The sequence below is a fragment of the Linepithema humile genome, chromosome 3, assembly GCF_040581485.1.
Source record: "Linepithema humile isolate Giens D197 chromosome 3, Lhum_UNIL_v1.0, whole genome shotgun sequence".
Taxonomy (NCBI): domain Eukaryota; kingdom Metazoa; phylum Arthropoda; class Insecta; order Hymenoptera; family Formicidae; genus Linepithema; species Linepithema humile.
This window is the reverse complement of record NC_090130.1, coordinates 24630491-24652166: the sequence shown is the minus strand read 5'-3', so window position 1 is coordinate 24652166 and position 21676 is coordinate 24630491. Positions and strand designations below refer to the sequence as shown.

At 36.3% G+C, this 21676-nt stretch overlaps 1 long non-coding RNA gene across 5 annotated transcripts in view; it reads left to right on the top strand.

Annotated features, from left to right (window-relative positions):
* LOC105668813 (uncharacterized) overlaps nucleotides 1-21676 on the top strand; it is a 122945-nt gene that overhangs the window by 74767 nt on the left and 26502 nt on the right. For all 5 annotated transcript variants that reach the window (XR_010888977.1, XR_010888978.1, XR_010888979.1 and 2 more), the window contains one exon: nucleotides 499-546. This is a non-coding gene — a long non-coding RNA (uncharacterized lncRNA). The remainder of the gene's footprint in view (nucleotides 1-498; nucleotides 547-21676) is intronic.

Genomic DNA, 21676 nt, shown 5'->3' with positions numbered 1-21676 from the left:
ATGCGACTCGTAGATCGCTGAAAATGTTACTGGCTGAATATTCGCTTTTATATTAGCAATGGCGATTTCGCGATGCGATATACGCTTGAGCACAAAAGAGAAGAATTCCGAGAAAAGTAGTACGAATAATTAAAAACGATAAAAAATTATACTTGTGCAATTATTTATTGACGAAATATTATATTAGTTATGTGTGTATAACAATTCATTAATGTTTGTTTACTATGGAATAATGCATTAATCCGTATAATTAGAAATGATTTAATTGTTTAATATTTGTTACCAGTCTTTGCAAATGAAATATTCTATATTTTAATATTGGGCAATCGATCTATTTCTCTTTGTTTTTCTTAAATTATTTATTACTTAATCAATTATTAAATAATTCATCATTGGGTGTGTGTTTAACTATTTAAAATTTTTTTAATACTAGTTTTATTTTTTTTTAAATACCGAAGCAATACCAGATTATAACATCTTTTCTTTTTGTTTTTTTAGGACACCCAGTAGAGATCCAGAATCAAATTCTCTCTCTTCGTCTTCCAGGTAAGTTCACGGTCGTAACCCTGAGTTATATGCTTGCAAATTAGTGCCGTCGATTCTTTGAGGGATGTAGATACGCCGCGGATACGGTGTAATAAAAATGGAAATCGGCAGGAGTATCCTGAGAGATTTCCAGGAGCTTCGGGATTTTCGCGCGTAGCTCCCGCCGATAAATCAGAGGTTTAACCCGGATGATCCTAACAAGGACTCTGCGGGCTCTTATCTGGACCATATTGATTTGCTCCGTCGCGGAAAGTAGTTAAAAACTATCTCAGCTGCATGATGCAACTTGCAAAGGTGATAAATTTATCCTTAAAGACGTTCTTACGTAAAAGATATCGCCGACATCGTTCCGAAGCCAAGAGGAGCAACATTATCTGTGACACAAATTCGCGTTTAATATACTATGGTATTTGACGCGCGTTATGCTTGGCATGTAGCACGTAATGTAAGTTATTTCGAAATTTAAAATCTAAAAATAATGTTATATTAATTTGAAATTGATGACCTTTATATTTCGAATTTTTTCTCATTTTTAAAACTTAAAAGGTTTTAATAACATAATAACATGTTATACTGACTTTAAGAGGTTTCTATTTATTTATTTTACATATTGAAGAGTTTTTTTTACGTGCGTTTAGAAATTAACAAAATTAATTGTTAGATTATGTAAAAAAGTTTATAACACAAAATATGGCTTAAGCGAAATATTACTGCTGCCGTGATCAAAAAGCGACAATTATTAACTTTCTTTTCTGACGAGTCATTTGTTTTTTTCATTGAAACAATAAAAATGGATGTACACAGAGTTTTACATTTTTAGCGAACTTATTTGACTTGGAATATCAATGCCGTGACAGTAACGGAGTCGAGCTTGATGCACAATTAAGAACAATCAGGTCGAGCAGAGCGTAACTCGCGGCTCGAGTATAACTTGACTTAAATTAAAACTGTCTATATTCGCGTTGGCTACGACACAGAGCTCGCTACGGTACAAAGAGATAATACCGCGGCGTATTTAGCAGACACTTCGCAAAGATATACGATTCGGCAAAGTTCGCCCACGGCAAGAAATAAAAGTTTATTCACATCCGAAACTTTCCCCACGGTATTCGCGATGATGGGGATGGAAAAAGAAGGAGAGGGAGAGGAACAGAGGGAGCACGCTTCGTTTCGCCGCCGCTTCCATAAGTTCCGCGAGCAGAATTTCCGTTACAGGGCAGACGTACTTGTCATGTAGATACTTGGCCAAGTACTTTGCTCCGTTCGCTCAGTCAAAGTGCCTACGACGACGAGATGATTCAAAGGCGGCATCCAGACGTGGCTCTCTCGCTTTCTTGCTCGCTCTCTCGCGCTCTCTCTCTCTTTCTCCCGCGAGCATAAATGTTTGCATCGAAAGAATGCCGGTACAGTAGGTACTTTATTTGGAATCTCACAGACTTTCGTTACCTGAAGATATCATAAAAATGTATCGTTACTCGCTTTGTGCACATTGCGAAGAGAGCACAGTATCAAAAGAGAGAAATTGGCATTTCCGAGAAAAACGCGATGATTATTTTGTGATTACGGCGTGATGCTCCGGTTTATAAGATACTTGGGTGATTGTAGCACAATGTTGCAAATATTATTCTAATGATTACGGCGAATCCCTATAATTGCCCTTAAATCTTAATTAGCATCAGTGTCGCTTGTAAGATTTCGAAAAAGTTGTCTAATTTTCGTTATATCTTATTCTGCTGTGAATAACAAAAAGACTTCATCAACACATTTTACGAGATATTCAAGATATTATTAATTTAAGAAGCGAGCACTACATCACTTCACGATGTACCCTTAATTAAATACCTTTCGCTCGGAATTCCTCGGAGTATTTCTTCGCCCTCGAAATTACGCTTCCACGCGCGAGCGTGAAAGATCCGCTCGATTTCCTACATTTCTACGCATCTCGATGACCGGGGGGGGTTTCGCCGGGTTTGTCGGGAAATTACCAATAAATACACCGTGACGGTAGTAACGAACCCGCGGTATGGCGGGAAAAAAAGGGGTCGCCGATAAAGCGCGGGTCAACCTGACGGTTGTACGCGCACAACCGCCGACGTCTGCTCCCCGTCGACGCGATAGAAAGAGGACAGGAAATTGTATCAAATTGAAGAGCGGTCCAGGGATTAAGGATCCCTCGAACCTCTCTCGTGGCTTTCTCTCTCTCTCTCTCTCTCTCTCTCTCTCTCTCTCTCTCTCTCTCTCTCTCTCTCTCTCTCTCTCTCTCTCTCTCTTTCCCCCATCTCTCCCCTCTTTCTTTCTTTTTCTCTCGCCAGGCGGTAAGTTCTCGCACATGCCGCGCCGATCCGAGCATTGTTGTGCAAATCCAACAAAAACCGAAGCTCCCCTCTGCCTATCCCTTCTCCCTAATCTCACGAATCCACTTGAGATCGCAACATGCGGCCGCGAGGCCGCACAATTAATTTATGTAGCATCCGAAGCACTTACGTGGAAGAGAGAGGCCACCGGCCCGCTCGCCCCATTGCATCTCCCGCACTGAATTTGTGCACGGACCCGTCACTGCCATAATCTCGAGTAATCTCTCGGCGCCTCTTACCGAATGTTTTTTCATTCACGTTCAGCGTCGCACGTTCCGACTCCCTTTTATTTGCATTCGAAATTGCTGCGGATTATTTCGTGGCAAGCAGTTTGAGAATAGAAGTCCATACGTTTAATGCTGTATCCTGGGTGTTAAAAGATTTAAGAAAATTTGATTTTGATTTATTTATTTATAATTTATTTATAAATGCATATTCTAAATGCATAATTTCGCATTTATGCTTAAGATATGATATATTATATATTATAATTATGTCCGTTTTCTCATTCAATCGATAATTAACGTCATACATTATCTCTAAATCTTATGCATGTCCTCATGACACATACATATTTTCAAGATAATGATATTATCGATCAATTACGTAACATAATATATATAAAATTAAATGATTAATTTGTATGATCTGCTTATAGTTCAAACCTGTTTTAAATATTATTACGATGTCTGACGTTTTATATTATTTTTTAACTTTAGATTATACTTTTATATTTTAATCTACATGATCGTATCGTTAATATACCATATAAAAACCATGGAGATATATGATATACATGATGATGTGTATATATTCCAACTGACGGCAGAGCCCATTAAAGTTCTTATCACGCGTAATTTTCTACGTATTATTATTCGACGTAATTTTCCACGACGCTGCTGATACATGGACGCATACGTCATTTAATTATAAATAGCATCGATTTAATTCGGTGACTCGTCTCATTACCGCATCTCATATATTTAATTATAAATGATTTAATTAAATCATCACATATTCGTTAACGTCGCGTTAATTTGATAACACATTTAATTAATATGAGACTTGGCAATGTGAATTGTTGCTAACGAACATGTATGGACTGGGCAAAAATAATGGTCAAAATTCCGAAAATATTTAATGAAAACTAGACTCTCGTGTAATGAATTACATTATATCCATTATTAGTTAATTACGCAATAGCCGTAAGGTACGAGCATTATTTCGGCGACACACATAGTACAACTTTAAATTATGTTTTATATAGAAGTAATTCCGGAATATGTTTCAATTTACTAAAACTTTTTGCACTGAACATGTTCACTATTTTTTTTTATAGAACATTCATATTTATTGACATATTTGTTAATGACACAGCAATTTTCTCTCTTTCTCTCTCAATATACAGGGTGTCTGGCAATAATCGCCCCACCGGTCATATACAGGTAGAGGAGGTCAAATCGAGTAGAAAAGTCCTTTACCATTTTTTAATTTTCATAATATGTACTGAGTAATTAACGAAAAAAGATCGGCGAATCCGCGCGAGTAAAGCGCGCGCGGTGAGAAGGACGTCCCACTGCTACGCGATCACTAGGACACAAGGATCTAGCGTTACGCGCCGCTCGTATGTTGCCATTGTCATTTGTAGAGCGCTCCTCCCAACGCTTCATCGCGCGCCTAGTGATCGCGTAGCAGTGGGACGTCCTTCTCACCGCGCGCGCTTTATTCGCGCGGATTCGCCGATCTTTTTTCGTTAATTACTCAGTACTTATTATGAAAATTAAAAAATGGTAAAGGACTTTTCTACTCGATTTGACCTCCTCTACCTGTATATGACCGGTGGGGCGATTATTGCCAGACACCCTGTATATTTCTAGAATTCTATTTATATACAAATTTGTGTACAGACATAATAGTACATATATATATATATATATATATATATATATATATATATATATATTTACAATTTTTTTATTTTACACAATAAAATTGTCTACAGTTTGCAAAATTGTTTAATTTAAGCTGAAATACTGTAAGCTGAATAAATCTCGAAAAATCTGACGTAATATAAGGATTATTTATTTAATCCTTTAATGCATGCTATGCAAAACAAAAAACAATGAAAAAAAATTTTAGTAAGCGATAAAAAGTATTTTGTTACGTGCAAAAAATTAGTCACTTCTGTTCAGCTTAAAATTTGATACACACTCTGGTTGTGAATATTTTTATTTTTTTATGTTTGCAAATTTATTCTGTATTGTAGTAATCATAGTACTATAATGGCGAGTAATGCCAATGCGTTTCTTTTTTTTTCGTAGCACGTGCAAATTATACGACGCGTTGGCATTATTTCAATCTCGCGTTATGTAATACCTCACGACTTTCCATTTTTAGAGAATACATTTCTGCCTGGTCGAAGTGCATTCTCGCGCATTTGCATATTGAAAAATTTGTAAGCGCGCCGTTTCATCGGAAATAACGATAAAACGCGTATGTGTGTAACTCATTTGACGCGGAACAACGCCGAATTGGATTTCACGTAGCATTACGTAACGTCATCCAATCACAATAGTGATGCTCACTGATTACTATCTGAAATGTCACTTGACATTTATGAATCTACAAGCAACATGCATGTATGTGTATATCGTGCACACACAGTTGTGGATATATCGTGCACACACATGAACAAATACATTATAAACGGCAGATTCACAAATTCATTACTCGTTTTATTTTAAAAGTATCATAAGATCGAAAGTTTAACGATTATTTCAGTTTTTACGTATAACACCACTTGAATAAAATTATTCCGGCACTTGAATATGATATTTAAAAATATTTGCTCGGCGCATACGAAATTTTCAGAAAATTTTTCAAGCTAAATTGATTCGCGGAAAATGATACTTATAGAAAATTAACATGATTAATAATACAATGCATGCATTTCACAATAATTATTCGTATTTCGAAAGCAAACACATCAATACTTGTTTAACATAATTTTAATGTTTAAATATTGTATATTGGATTCAAAAGCATTTACTTTGCGTAAAAACGGAAAACAGCTCAAAAAATGTGAAAAGAATGAAAAGCTGTTTTTTGTAGATTTCAGAAGTAACAGAGAGATTATCTCAAATCGGAACTCGTAGAATTGCCACCCCTCGTATAAAATCCTGTTGCCGAGCGGTCGCGTCGTCGACCCTCCTCCCCGAACCTGCTCGTTTTTGCCGGACACTCGCAAGCGGTGCGATCACACCCCTGTGCTCGTGGGCGCAGAAGTGCATTGTGCTATTGTAAATATAAACTACGTCTATCGCGCGAATCGTTTTCCCGACTATTCGTCGCGTTTCCTCGGCATATTGCGCGCCGTAACCATTTAACCGCGCGCTCGCGCGCTTATTGTACACGAACAGCATATGGCACGGTAGGTAACGTCTCTATTATGCATTCTCTTCCCCTCCTTGCCCGCTTGATAAATGGCCGGCTCATATTTAACGCGACTAATCGAACTGCATCCGTCCATGAAAGATAGTATCGCGCGAGTGAAAACGGACGATACAGCCGCGGTGAAATGGAGCACATTTTTTTTTTTAGGCATGACGTCCATTAGCCCACCACTTTTGGCGGAATTATCTTTCAATTAGCATAATATGAATTACATTGCACGATCAGGAAAATGGGATAAGAATAATTTATATTTCTGCAGCATTGATTTCAATGGGCTCGCTCTAATTCCGCTTAACGCGAATATTGAGTTGACGATTCGATGTTGCTTAGTAGGTGACATTTATTTATTTCTGAACATTTTATATCAATGAAATGCAAAATCACATTTGTGACTATTATAGATGTGGCAGAATTTTCATAAAACTTATTTTAAAAATAGCAGAATAGCAGAATCGATTTGAGGTTTTTTAGAGAAAAGTTTTTGAATATAAATAAGACTAATATTTTGTTTAGTAGTCTCGTAAAAGCATTTATTTATATTCTTGTAGTTTGACAACATTGTTATACACATATATTGTGAGAATATAACTATAAATGTTCAATATAAAGTACACATCTTTACATTTTCACATGTTTTTATATTTGACATTTTTACGCGCAAGTGTCATTATCCATAAAAAATGCTATTATTTTTGAAAAGTTGATCTTTTGATTCTTTGATATTAACGTGATATACTCTATGATTTTGTCTATCTTTTTTTCTTTAATTATAAGGAATAGCCATGCGGAAAATTCCGCGCAATTTAGTCATAAATCAACGTTGACTATCGGTGACAAAGATTATTTATAGAACGGCGAAAACGAACGCATGTTTGGGGAGCTATAGTATACAGGAAATACGCTATAAATATAGCGTACTGTATCATAAAACAACCAGATGATGGTCGTTACTTTTTTTTACGCGTAAACACAGATATGCAGAATGCTTTCGTCAAAATTGATGATGGTGATCTGATTAGTTTTATGACGAACAGGATTATTCCAGTATAATTTCTCGATTCAATGAAAACTTAATCGAAACACTTGTAAAATTTATATTCAGGATTGAAATTAGAAATTCTTAAAAGAACCGGTTTTCATCACTGCACGCGATCGAGGCACTTTGTATTATGATATCAGAGCGTATTGCAACCGCATCTTAGCATCACGCCTTATGCGAACTCACGTTTCGCGTCAAGTAATCGATAACTTACCTCGCCGAGGGCCGAGCAACTCTGTCTGAACGTAAATCGCTTCATCCACCGATCGCGGTCGCCACGAAGCGTTTCTTCAGTATAGAAAATCCGTCGTGCGTGATGAGCCTGTTTTGCGCCGCGCTGGCCGCGCCATGCCGCCGGTTGCGCGGCGCGCAATCACCAAGCAAGATTAACGCCGCGGGTACCTGACGGCTAATTGAAAGAGGAAACGCCCGGCGCAGGCAGGATGTGCCACATGCGGAATATACTGTCAGCGGAATCTAATAAGCGCCAGTGTCCAGAATACATACACGGAGGCGCGCGGGGGGGGAGGGGGGGGATTCTTCTTTCGTTTCGAGCAAAATCGAATTGCCGTCATCCCCAGTGTATACAATCGCGATGCGCGGAATCGGCACGGCCACACCGATGGCCCTCCCTCCCTCCCCCCCCCCTGCTCCTCCACACTATTACCCTTCCTCGCTCGCTCGCTCCCTGTCTCTTCCGCTCGCTCTCTCTCCCCACAACGAGATTATGGTAATTGACTATCCGACTTGGAAACCCCCATCAGGCATATCAATTACGTACGTATGCATCCCAACCGGGAATTTGCCTTTGATCCGCTCAAACTCCGCGGTAACACAATTCACGCCTGCGTCTAATCTCAAATGGGATTGCCTGATGGCACAAGGGACCATCGAAATGGGCTTTTCCGACTTCGCGGAGCCGCGAAGTCCTTTCGGGACGGTCTTCACGATCGAAATGTAATCCGGTCATTCTCGTTCCTTTACACAGACTGAAAGAATAAACCTAGATATTTCGGTGCCTACGTGATTGTATCCACGGTTGATTAGTGTCGTCATTGTAATTTGTAATATTTTGCTCTAAAATTATTTCATCTTATTTATTATAATAGAATCGTCCGATTGATAATAAAGTTATTCAAGAAAACACCTAGTGACGCATTAATTAATATAAAATAATGGAAAAATAAATTTACAAAAGTAGTCTATTTTCCACATAAATGCAAAAAAATTATATTTATATACGCCACATATTTTTATACAAATAAATAAATTTGCATAATAAGTAAAAAGTTATAATAACTTACTAGTTGCTTTGATAATTTCAAATAAATATTTATAAATCTAACTTTTAGGAAAGATAAAAATTGAATTATTCTTTGTACTTGTTATTATTTATTCAGGTCACGGGTTCAAAAATGATTTTTCTTCTACTTTTATCAAAATGTATCAATACGCTTTTAGTTATAACCAAATCTAAAGACATCGTTGTAAAAGCTACTGCACTCCATTAACCTAAATGGATCATTTCCTTAAATATCTTTAAATTCCTTAAATATAAATCATAGAAATGCTAAATTTAAAGTGTCCTAAATTATCATGCTGTTCTTAAATTACTTCTACTCTGCATTAAATAGAACAGAATTATCTAATACATAAAAAGTAAAAGATATATTTTCAGGCACATTTAATATTTATGGCATGACAAAATGTGAAAGATTTCACCTCAAAACTAATTTACGTTCCACAAATTATATTTTGCAAAAGACAAGAATAAATTGTAACATTATAATTTTCTTTAAAATAATTGTCCTGCAAAATTTTATATGCACGTGCAAGTTATTATTATTATTGCTGCAAAATAAAAATGTTAACACGACGCGAAAAAATTTTTGATCAATGTAAGATAACACAATGCATTATAGCTTATAAGCATTACGGTTGATGAAAACTCGCTTAATTAATTGAAATTCCGCGGATAAATCAATGTTCACATTGCAACTTAGGAAATTCAAGCCAAAATGTTTGGTAATTCTTTCCGCGGTTTTAAACAACATCAATATACATTTTCAGATAATATTTGGTGCAAAATTCATTAGCACGGAAGATGATAATTTCGATGCTAGCTTGCGTCAAACGCTTTTCTCTTCGTTTCGCGATAAGCAATAACAATTTGCGTATCATGCAACTACCGACTGAATGCCTTGTACTTTTACAGTGTTTATCTGCTAAATGATATGCCGCATTTTTGTAACATGACGAAAATACAGTGCGATAAATTCCGCTGAATTAAATTGATGCTGATAAACATTGATTCGTACTCCTTGTTTTGTACAGCGAGAAACTTTACGTTTGGACGTGACGTTCTAAAATTACTAAAAGTATTAAAGTGATTAAAAAATTATGAATTATGAAAAGGAAACAATAACAGAATCTTATTCTATTGATACAATAAAATATATTAAATTCCAAATTTTGAAATTGTGTTTGAAATCAGAGTTGAATTAAATACAATAATTAAATATGACAAATCATGATAACATTAATTGTTTCGATCATAAAATTATAAAATAAATTTTAAACAATTTACATGCAAATAATAGCGACTCTACGTTTGAGTGTATTCGAAGATTTATATAGAGGCGCTGAAGCTACACGCAAATCAAACCGTTGAACGACAACCGCACTTAATAGATTAGATTATCATCGTATAAAAGAGATCATTTCGATCGACAATCCATAATTCTCTCGCAGACAGCCTGACGCTTCATCATTTTTGTGTTTCTTCTTTTGATCGAGCGCTCTCTCGCTCCTCTCGTTCGCGGCGTAACGGGTAAATCGTTAGATTTATGGTTCTTCCGTGGTTCCACCCTTTCTCTGTAGGGACGAGACTCTACCCTCAGCAACCCTCTCTCTTCCTCTTCACCCCTCTCTCTTTTTCTTTCTCTCCTCCCTTCTCGTCCAGTCTCCCATTCCCGCGCAGCAGTCCTGCCTATGTAAAAGTGTGCATTCCACCTTTCGTTTGTTTCGGAATTTATCGAGCGTTGCGTTTTTCCTCAACTGGCAAAAACGAGATCGAATCCGTTTCCGCGGAAATCGTTTTCAGTTTTTGACTGCGATCGACGAGACGGTGTTGAAGTGAATCTTGTCATCGCTGGATTGCGAAAGCGTTAATAGAAACGCGAAATAACATACTAACATGATATAAATACTTGAAGCTTCAATACCCACAACAGCTGATTGATATAACAATGGCATATAGAAAAATGAGTTTTTATTTGAATTTTTAATTTTAAAAAGCTTTTCATATTTTCTGCTGTATGATGCATAATAAGGTAAATACAATTCTTAATGTACATCACATTCTGCAGAATCTCAACTCAAATTCTGAGCTTTATATAACTCGTATACATTATTATTTTAATAAATTTGAATATATTTAATGAAGTTAAACAGAAAATTCTACATCTATAGTTTATATTTAAAAAAAGATAATTAGGATTAAAAATTAAATAATTTTAATTAAATGAACAATTATACTTAATAAATTTAATTTTGCATCGAAATAAAACAATGCGTTTTACGAGCTTACCGTTTTTGCAATAAAATTGTTTTTTATAATAATTTTAAATATGTATCTAACTACGGTGTTGGTGGAATTCGAATTGTGAGTCGACTCAGGTAGCAAACATAATACGATAAGTATGTCTTATTATTGGATTAAGCTCCGTCCAGTTTGCGTAAAAAGATGATATCGAAATCGGGAGTATGCGTTACGGTTGCTAGATTTGATCATCATCCACGATTACGGCGAGATCTCTACTTGTATGTCGATTCGCTTTTACGTGGCGGTTTGATAAAATCGGTTGGTGTTGCTATAGCGTTCGCACACACAGGCTTCCCTGTACGTTTCGAAAAACAAAGTAACGATCAAATGCAGCCGCCATGAGAGCGCTAATGGCAAACGTTTTCCATCGAAATAGACGAATTTCGAAATAGCACGTCGAAAATCGCGATCAAAGCTCGAACGCCTCGAATGCCTTCCGCAATGTGACGAGCAACCAATTCTCTCGAACTTTCTAACAAAGTTGACATGAATTTAGCAAAGAGAATAAAATTTTGCTATAATAATATAATAATTTATTTATATTTATCTTAGATTACGAAAGCTTTTTAAAAAAGTTAAAACCTGCAATAAAAGATAGCATTAACTCTGTAATTAAACGACTAAATTAAGAAGATTAGCATGGCAAAAACTAACAATATTTTGATTATTTATGTACAATATTTATTTTAGACGAGCAATTATATTTATTCAATATTAAATATTTATGTCTAAGAATTAACTCAAACTCAAAAAAATTATTAATTTTTTGCATATTAAATATTATTTATGATATATCTATTGTAATGGTTTACTTATAATTTTATATTTACGCGTGCTATTTTGGAAAATTTTAGAAAACTTTTAAAGAAAAACCGGAGATTGGGACGCGATTATTTTCTCGATCGTTCGCTTTTCCCTTAAATTTTCCAAATTTGGCGCACTGGCAATTGCGTGGACAGGAACAAGCTCGTAGCGATATACTGTCGCAAAATAGCGGCGTAAAAATAAAAGTAACGATCGAGCTCCGGGCAACATTGCAATCGGCGTTTCAGACGTTACCCACGCCGAAATGCCACCCAAAAAGAGCGCAGGCTCTGGCTTTTAGCTAAAAGCCGGATTCGCGTGAAACGTGCGGAGCCTGCCTGGCCCTGAATGCCCCGAATAATCTTCGATGTCGCTAACGAGAGTGCAACCCGCCGCCGTTTATAGAAACGAGGATTCCGCGCCCCAAAGTTGCACCAACTCACGCCAACTTGCTATAATAGACGCCTAACGAGATAGCCGAAGCTGTCGCTGTTTCGAGAAACACGTAGCTATCGTTAAATACGATGTAACAAATGTTAGAAAAAAGGAGAAAGACTTGTAACTTTAGAAGACGCACGCTATTTTCTCGTTAGTTAAAGAGAAAAATATCACAAAAGAAAGTATGAGTCAAGACAAAAAAGAAAGAAAAAATAGATCGTACTATATTGTATCTTAAAATGTATAGAAAAAACGAATAATAATAGTCATTAATATTGCTGAACGAACTTGAATGACGATATAATCTTATTTGCGATACAAAGAAGATACATAAATCAAAATTGATCTAAATTAAAAATTGATTTAACATGAACAATAAAAAGTTTCGAACTATTCGCTTTCATTAAATAAATTTTTAATATTGTATACCATTTATCACAAGTCGCGGAAACTCCAATAACGCGCCGATAAGATTGCAATTGTGATAACTGAATCCTCATGATACAGATATAATTAACATGCACGACAAACTTGACCATTATTATCGCTATGCAAGATCTGATCAAATTATTGGGACGCGCGATATATACGTGAGTTGTTAGCACTGTTTCTTCATCTGTGATTAGTGACACGTTTTTGGTTGAGTTCGAATAGTTTATTAAGTATTAATTTATAATAATTTACAAATTAATGTATCTGTTTTATGTACATTTTTTTTAATTCTAGCAATTATGTTATACTGCACAACATGTACTTTATAATTTATGATATTTTTCGAAAATTTGTTTATACAATATTAATAGAAACTAAATTATTAGTGCTGAACGAAGTGACGAAACGATGATTTTGCAGAGAAATAGAGAGAAATAGAGATACGCTCGTTAAATTCGCCATTGTATACTAGATTGTAAAACCTAATAGCCATGCGCTAACATGATACAATCAGTATCACGCAAACGCATTAATTAATCTCATTACGAATTATGGCTGATACAAAATTATCGACAAATATGCCTTCAATAATAATTAGCTTTCCGAAACTACCGCGTTATCCATTTAGTTTCGATAAATGCTTTATGCAATCCGGCTCACCGAGGGAATTATAGTACTTATTTGGAACTTATTGATTTTGTTATTAAATAACGGATGTTCAAAGATTTATATATATAATATATACATTACTGTCAATTAAATATTTAGAAAATTGCTCATTTTTATTCCAATAAAATACATTATACATTATTTTATTACATCTTAATAATATATAATAAATATTTTATATTTTAGATAACAAAATATTCAAATATCAGTATTTTTAAGCGTAATTATATTGTGATATTTTCTAGTATAAAATTGTTTATATCTACGGAATTAATTCAAGAAAAAAATAAGAGCTGAATTCTGGAATATATCGTCAACGTCGTCACCAGCAGTGAGCTTAATAGCACTTCTTTCATGAGCCAACGTATAATCGCGAAACTAATTAACTAAGTAATCTCGAGATGAAGAGATAACTAAGTTATTTGCCGAGATGGCCTGCAAACGCGCAACGCTTGACAGGCTCTACCTAATGCAACGGTTACTTAAAAAGTGCTAATGTCTGCCTAGTTGGCACAGTGGACAACTAACCGCAAAGTTGTGTTAATAATATACACATTAATGTCGCGCATTTTGCGATTTACGAACACACTTTATACATTATGAATTTCACAATGCATTTAGATAATTTCAATTATGCTCTTTTCACGCTCACAATCAAGAGGGGTTTATGTCATATTCATCGAATCATGTTAAAATTAGTATAATTATTAAGTCAAATATTTAAGTCTTTTTATGATTTTAATAAGGGACATGCATATTTTATCAGAAAATATTTTATTAGTAGAAGTATATCTTAAAAGAATAAATATTAGTTTATGTTCCTTTTATTTACTCCAGAAATGTTATCAAATTTATATTTTAAATGCATAAAATTTTATATTAAATTATATTCAAGTAAAAATAATATAAAAATATGACAACCGGTATATATATCGTTTAAAAACACATATCACATGTTTATCTTTTGAATAAAAAAATAAAGGAAAAGATGAATTAATAAACAAAATATCATGCGCACTTCGCACATTTGCATACAGGATGCATTTTTTCATGAACTAAAAATATTTGAAATTGTTTTAAATTTTCATATTTTTTTCACGTCTGTGCAAACGATATATTATTTGCGTTTTACATAGAGATAAACAATTATTCACGACAATATAGAAGTCGAGGAAAGCACGACGTTTTCTTTATTCTCGTTGCATTTTCGATTGGAGAAAGAGAGAAGCAAAATTACACATCGGCGACGCGTCATTAGACATTTCCTCCCAATGAGACACGCTGTATAAACGGCTTTTCAGGAAGCTACCTCGTGGCCGAGCAGACGGAAATAGCCGTCAGCGCTCGAAACGATCCAGTTCTGTCTTGCCACATCCTTCCACGTATGCTGGACAGAACAGTTCATTACTGCCGGTGGATCCGCTCCGACGGATATGGAATTTACAATGACATAAGCCATCGATATACGACCAACAGCAGCTACTCCCCGTGTAGATTAGTCATCCTGAGTAAGTACGGCGGGCACAGAGCTGCGCTACGTGCGTAGTAATGTAACAAAGTCAGCCTAATTGCCATGCCGCGTGTGTATGTGCCGCGTGTGTTACCAAACAAATATCGCACGTATAGGTTACTATTAAATTAATAATAATTAATGACACATCGCGATTGCAATTTGCAAAATATATATTTGTATTGTTCTCAACTTTAATCTCAATAATAATACTTTAATAATATTTTAATATTTTATATGAATACTTGAATTTATACTCGAATACTTGAATAATATATATAGTGAAGACACAATTAGGATAAAATACAAAACTGGGTTTCTGATAAAAGAAAAGTTAAATATCATTATTTATAAGATATAAAGCAAAATATTAAATAAAATAAAATAATTTTAATAATATGAAAATCTTTTTCTAAATTCGCGCGCGCGCACACACACACACACACACACACACACACAAATAGTCTGTAATACAGTAAAAATCTTTTTCAATCTTGCTTAAAATTAATGCATATCTTTTTGAATTTTTCTTTTTATTTTATTTTTATCAGAGCAAAAATACAGTATCTCTGGAGAAAATATCTACATACGAAAATAAGTCAAAAAGAACGATAGAACGACTTTGTTGATTCTCAAATGAATTGTGAAAATGTTTCTATTTTTTTACTTTTCCTTGTCAAAAATATAAATACATGTGCATAATAATATAATATAAAAATTTTTAAATAGATATTTTTAGCGAAATTGCTGTATTAAAAGTAAATTATGCTCTTCCATGACAATTTTAATACACATGGTGCTGCGAACGGTTGTACAAGTAAATTGATTAATCTCACTTACCAGCGAACAATATTAAAATATATCTATTTAAATGATAGCGTATTCTAGTCATTCTGATCAATTCTATACTAAATAAACTTTGCAGATAAATTATTATTACATCAACATTAAATGACAACACATCACGATTGCAATATGCACAGTATATCTATTTCGCTTTCAATTTCAGTATTGTCATGATTATTTCGATATTACGAATGAATATAGAACATATTTTGAATAAATCTATTCGCTTACGTCCGTTACATTAATAATAATCAACGACGCGTCGCGATTGTAGTCGATTACACGATATACGCGGTTTCCATATTTCCATGGTATCCTGATTGTTCCGATATTTTAACTGGATAATCCGGTATATATCCGCTGCAATCCTGTTTCGACGCGCACCACCGAATACGTATGTCGTACGAAAAGTTACGCCGATGCATCGACGGCGACGTGACCGAATTCCGACCGAATCCGCGAAGACACACGAGCGCGAAAGATTATGGCTTAAGGCAATCGGTCGGCGAGTCGCAGTCGGGAAATCACGACCTATCGTCAGGCGGAAATTCAGCCCGAGTCCTCCCGTAAACACTCGCCTCGCATGAAACTTCGGCGAGGCGGGGTAAGAACTGCGAAACTCCGTACTCCAAAAAGTTCCATCTTTATGCCGGAATACCAACTACTTGATGTACTCGCGCACGCCCGAATGAAATCGATTCTCGTAGAAACATCCATAAAATACGAAGAAGCGCCGCCGCCTTCTTCGTCGTCCCCGTTTTCTCCCTATCGTGTCTTTGCGAACGAAAGTCCGGCGAATTTCCGCGACAACTTCCCTCCCGATCTGCAAGATCTCGTTGGCATTCCTGCTCGCGCGCGCGCACGCGCGCGCGCTTTATATTCGTTCCAGACTATAGTCCCGAAATTATATCGTCCCGAAAAGGATGACAGTGACTAGACGTGCGCGGTCGAACTCGTAGGAAAGGCAGTCATTTGAAAGAGACCAGCATGTATCTAACAATACAGTCAACCGCTATCCGCCTCACTATCGCGGCTGTCGGCAATCATCCCGATAGTTCTTGCCTTTGGCTCCCTTAGTTACGTCTAGGGTCGATTTACGCTTCGTTGATCATTGCCGAAAGACCCACCCGCCCGGAGAGCCTACGAGAGAATCCTTCGAAATCGCCTCAGCTCAAGTTCGACACAAAGGAGCACTAATATTGATGATAGACAGAAGTCTACTAATCCCAACAGATCCAATCGCAGACTGTTAATTATGTGATTTAGAATTCAGAGAAGAGAGAGAGAGAGAGAGAGAGAGAGAGAGAGAGAGAGAGAGAGAAAGATAAAGAAACTACGATAAAAGGTGATTGAAAAGGCGCCGTGAGCAATTGATTTACGATTTAGTTTCAAGAACTTCGATTCCGTTCCGATTTCAATGAAATTTGCAACAGCTCAAAGATACGAACTGAATCGCGATCGAAATCATAAAAGTTACGTAATATAGCTGCTCTGTTGGAAACGTTCACTTTGACGAATACGTGCCTTCAGGCTGTATCCGTTTGTCTTGCGAATCGCGCATGCGGCACACTTTCGGATCTTTCGTAAGACAGATGTTTGCACTGTCCAGGTACTTCTCCCTTTAAGTTATTAGTTGCGGGACGTGATTTTTCTTCAAGATTCGGTTTGCGACCGGGAGATCTGCACGGCGCCGCCAAAGTTGTTCTTCTTCAAACAGAGTCTCCTGCGACTCAAAAGAATCTCAATATTGATCCCGATTCCCCGCTTATGTCTGGCAGCCTCAACGAATCAAAGTCCATCCTGTAATTGGAAACGGCAGCGGCCCATTCGACTGGAAGATTCACGACTGAATTGCCGTAGGAACACAATTTACGGTGGCGCGCGGAGGAAGGAAAGAAAAGGGCGGCTATCTCGTCGGGCGGCGGTGCCGCGCCGGTATAACTTTGATATTCCGTCCTTGAGTCAAGGAAGATATGCTAACGATCTGTAAAGAGCGTGGCGCAAAAGCCGAAGAGAGATTCCGTGCCTGCTGGATAAATTGTGAGCAAAATTAATCGCCGCATTGTTGCGGTCGTGCAGTCGATACGCGACTTTCACCAATGCGAGAGAAAACTGCTGCTCGTAAAAACAATTGGATTACAGTACAGTAAATGTGTGAACATTTATGCGTAAAAAATTCTCTAAATTCTAATATAATTATTTCGTTAAAGAAACTTTTAAATTGGTATTAATATAAATAGTTTAGCGAAAATAATTAATATTACATTTTTTGCGGTAATATAATAAGTTTTGATACAATATTAATTACGTAAGTTAATTTAATTAACTTTATTTTTTATGAGAAATTTATAGAGTAATGTTTTTATTAAATATAGAGCATTACATAGTAAACATTTTTAAAATTTTCGTGTATTAAGAAGATTGTTATTTATTTTGTGCGCAACTGAATATGGGATGAACATTTTTCTGTGTTGTGCAAAGTATTGATTGCACGCTCAAAATTCTTGATTAATATTAATAAGCGATTGGAGCTTAATTCTAATAATACGACTGTTAAAAGAAGTTGATAAAGATCGCCAAGAAAATCACCATCAGACAAGAGCAAAACAAAAGCAAAACAATCGTCAGAAAATATAACTGCGATAATTCAAGCGGCGAAGTCGGTCCAGTTGTCCATCGGCGAACGAATCGCGAAGCCGAGGAAAAAATAATTTCAACGCAGACTGCCGTTGACAGTTTTCGTTCGTTAAGGACTGAATTTGTAAGCACTCGATTTCGCGAAACTCGATTTTCTTGTCGGAGACCGGGAAAAAACAGAACGGAGCTCGTTCTTTCTCTCTCTCTCTCTCTCTCTCTCTCTCTCTCTCTCTCTCTCTCTCTCTCTCTCTCTCTCTCTCTCTCTCTCTCTCTCTCCCTCACGCGCGCGCGACGGCGATTTCGGAGCGACGGAATTATTTCCGTTCGCAGCTAGCCGATAACGAGTTATTGAACTCGAAGGATGGAAATTGTTGTTCGCCGTTCGCGAAGACTAGCGTCGCGATGCTTTGCCGACACAAACGGAATGCAGGTAAATACGAAACGTTGTCATCGAATCCATAAAGCGACCAGAAATTAATTAACTCCTTCGGAGATAGCGTTGAAAAGTTTATGTTTAAATAGAATCGATTTATTATTTTATGTTATTATTTTACTGTTTAAAAAGAAATCATTTCTGAATTAATCAAATAGTCTCTCATGAAAATTAGTTATTTATCTTACATATCCTATTTGCCCCCCCCCCCCCCCCCCCAACCCGTCTTATGTTTTATGGAACTAAATTGAACTTAGAATAATGAATGCCTTGAAATTCATTAATTAATTTAATTATATTTTAAATATAATCTTACATCAGAATAACACTTTATTTTATATTCAATCTTTAATGGATTATAGAGACAAATATAAAGAGTAAAGCTTGGGCTTTTAACTTTTGTTCTCTACGTTTTGCCCGTCAATGTTTTCATCATGTATCGGTTTATGAACTTGAAGGCATCAAAGGTGTTCATTAACGTTCACATTAATAACACAATTTATATGTAAAATCTCTCAAGGAACATATCAAAGCTAAATAGAATTCTTCAACAAACCAAAATGCGTTTGTCTTTGCGTTCATTAGTTACGTATTATCGCGACAATGAAATCGATATGCTCGCTTATCCACGAAGCGGAGAAAGATCCCTTATTTTTGAATGGCAACGTCTGGATTTAATCTCGATGCATGAAGAGCTGATTTACAAAAAAAGAAAAAAAAAAACATATTATCTCTGGGGCACGTAGCGCGTATAACATGGATTAGTATGCGAATTAAGAATCGCTAATTTAAAAAATATTATCGAGAAATTTTCATTACAATATATATAATATACTTTATGAAACATTAATTTATTTTATCTAAAATATTTATCCAAGATTTCTATAACATAATATAAATATCTACAAGATATATATATTAAATAAATATATTTAATATCTATCGAAAAATGCTTCTTTTGAATGAACATAGATTTTTTGTACTGTTTACAATTTATTGCTTATAACTTTCGTAATGATGCTTACGCTGACTGATAAAGTATGACCATTTGAACGACTTAAAGTTCTTTTTTCGTATGATTACCATAAGCAGATTTTTCTCACGTTGTAAGGAATAAATTACAGCGCACTGTGTCAACTGTCCAGGACGGAGGTACTTAATCAGATTCGTGTTTAGCTAGTCATAAATTACCTCATGTTAATAGGTTGTCTCAATGTTAATAAATCGTGCTCAACTTGCGGAAAGGGTGAAGTGCACGATCATACAGGATAAGCTAATTTATGCAGTACTTGCGATAATCGAATAATTATCACATCGAACAATATCTATTATCCGCTTTCGAATTGAACTGTCAATCAGCATCAAAATTTTATGTTCAATTTTATCGAATCTAAATTTGCTATCAAGTGATCAATTGATTCAATAGCAATACATCTCTACGTCTTATTTTTGTTATTTTAACAATAGAATGATAATAACGAAGATATAATAATCGCAATATTTTATTATAAATTTTACGATACGCTTATTATTAGATATCGCTTATTGTTTAATAGTAGTGCACTTTAAAGCACATGTGTGATAACAAAAACAATCCTTTCATTCAGCAGAAAAGTCAAATTATCCCAACTCGCGCGGTTGACAAGCTACAATCTCTCGCTAACTCGATTCCGTATTAACTGGAAATGGAGTTTCCGTCTCCGAGTTTACCGCGATGTAAGGCCGTTCAGTTCTAAGCCAGTGCACGCACGTTCGCATATCTCCCCCCGCACTCCGCCGCTCTTCCGCGTGCAATAATATTCCATTTGCGCGTACGACGATTATGCGAGCGTAGACAATCAACGTGCGCGCGCGCGCGCGCGCGCTCACGGCGTACAGCCACCTCCCGTGGGCGATTATCCCCCGTGCTCCGCTACGTGGACCGTATCCCTCTCTATCCCTCCCCGTCCTCCGGGATTCTCATTCGCGCGCATCCCGTGCGTATATCCTCGCAATAACAGCCGACCGCGTGGCGGGATAATAATAAGGAAGGATAAAGCGGAGTGTGTGTGCGCGCGCGCGTCGGGAATCACGCGAAATTTCCACCAGCAAAAACCAATTAGAGACAGACGGCTGAGGAATCTGACAGTCGGCTGAGTTACACGGCTTTGTTACGCAAATCCTATCCTATCCGTCGGCATAACTTCGGTGGCGGTCGGCGCGGCAAAAGGGAGAACGCGAGTGGAGAAAGTTTCTTTCGCAAATGATCCGCGATGCTCTCGAAATGAGAGCACAAGGTGCGCCCGGATCGGACCGGTGAGAGATTATTATTCCCACCCGAACTTCTTTTTTATATCGTCGTTTTTAGCGCGCGGAAGCACTGACGCGGAGCGGGAATTGAAATTGACGAGAATGTTCACCGCCCGCGAGGCGAGAGACATGTGTACGTATGGCGATGATGTAACGATATTGTTCGTTGACTTAAGATAATAGCCTGTATATGTTATGTGTATGTGTGTGTGTATTATGTATGGATTGGAAGGTATGTATCACATATGTGCTTATTGGCAACAGTATTTGATGTACAAAGGGAAATATCCAATATTCTCGAGGAAATCCATCAAAATTGCATTATTAATTTAATTAGAAATTACATTAATATCGGTATTTATTTGTTCGAAAATGATTAATTGTTTAAACCAATAAGTTACGCAAATTTAAATTGCCCTCAGTTATTTAAATGATTTATTGTTTAATTTATGAGATCAGATTAAACGCGTGAAATTTTTTATAGGAATTATAGAACAAAATTGGCAATGAAAAATAATTCAATAAAAAGTACAAATAACTGGACATTTTTTACATCTTTGCTTAATATTAAATTGTGTCGTAGCACATCTCGATACGCATTTCAATCATAGACTTGAATTTC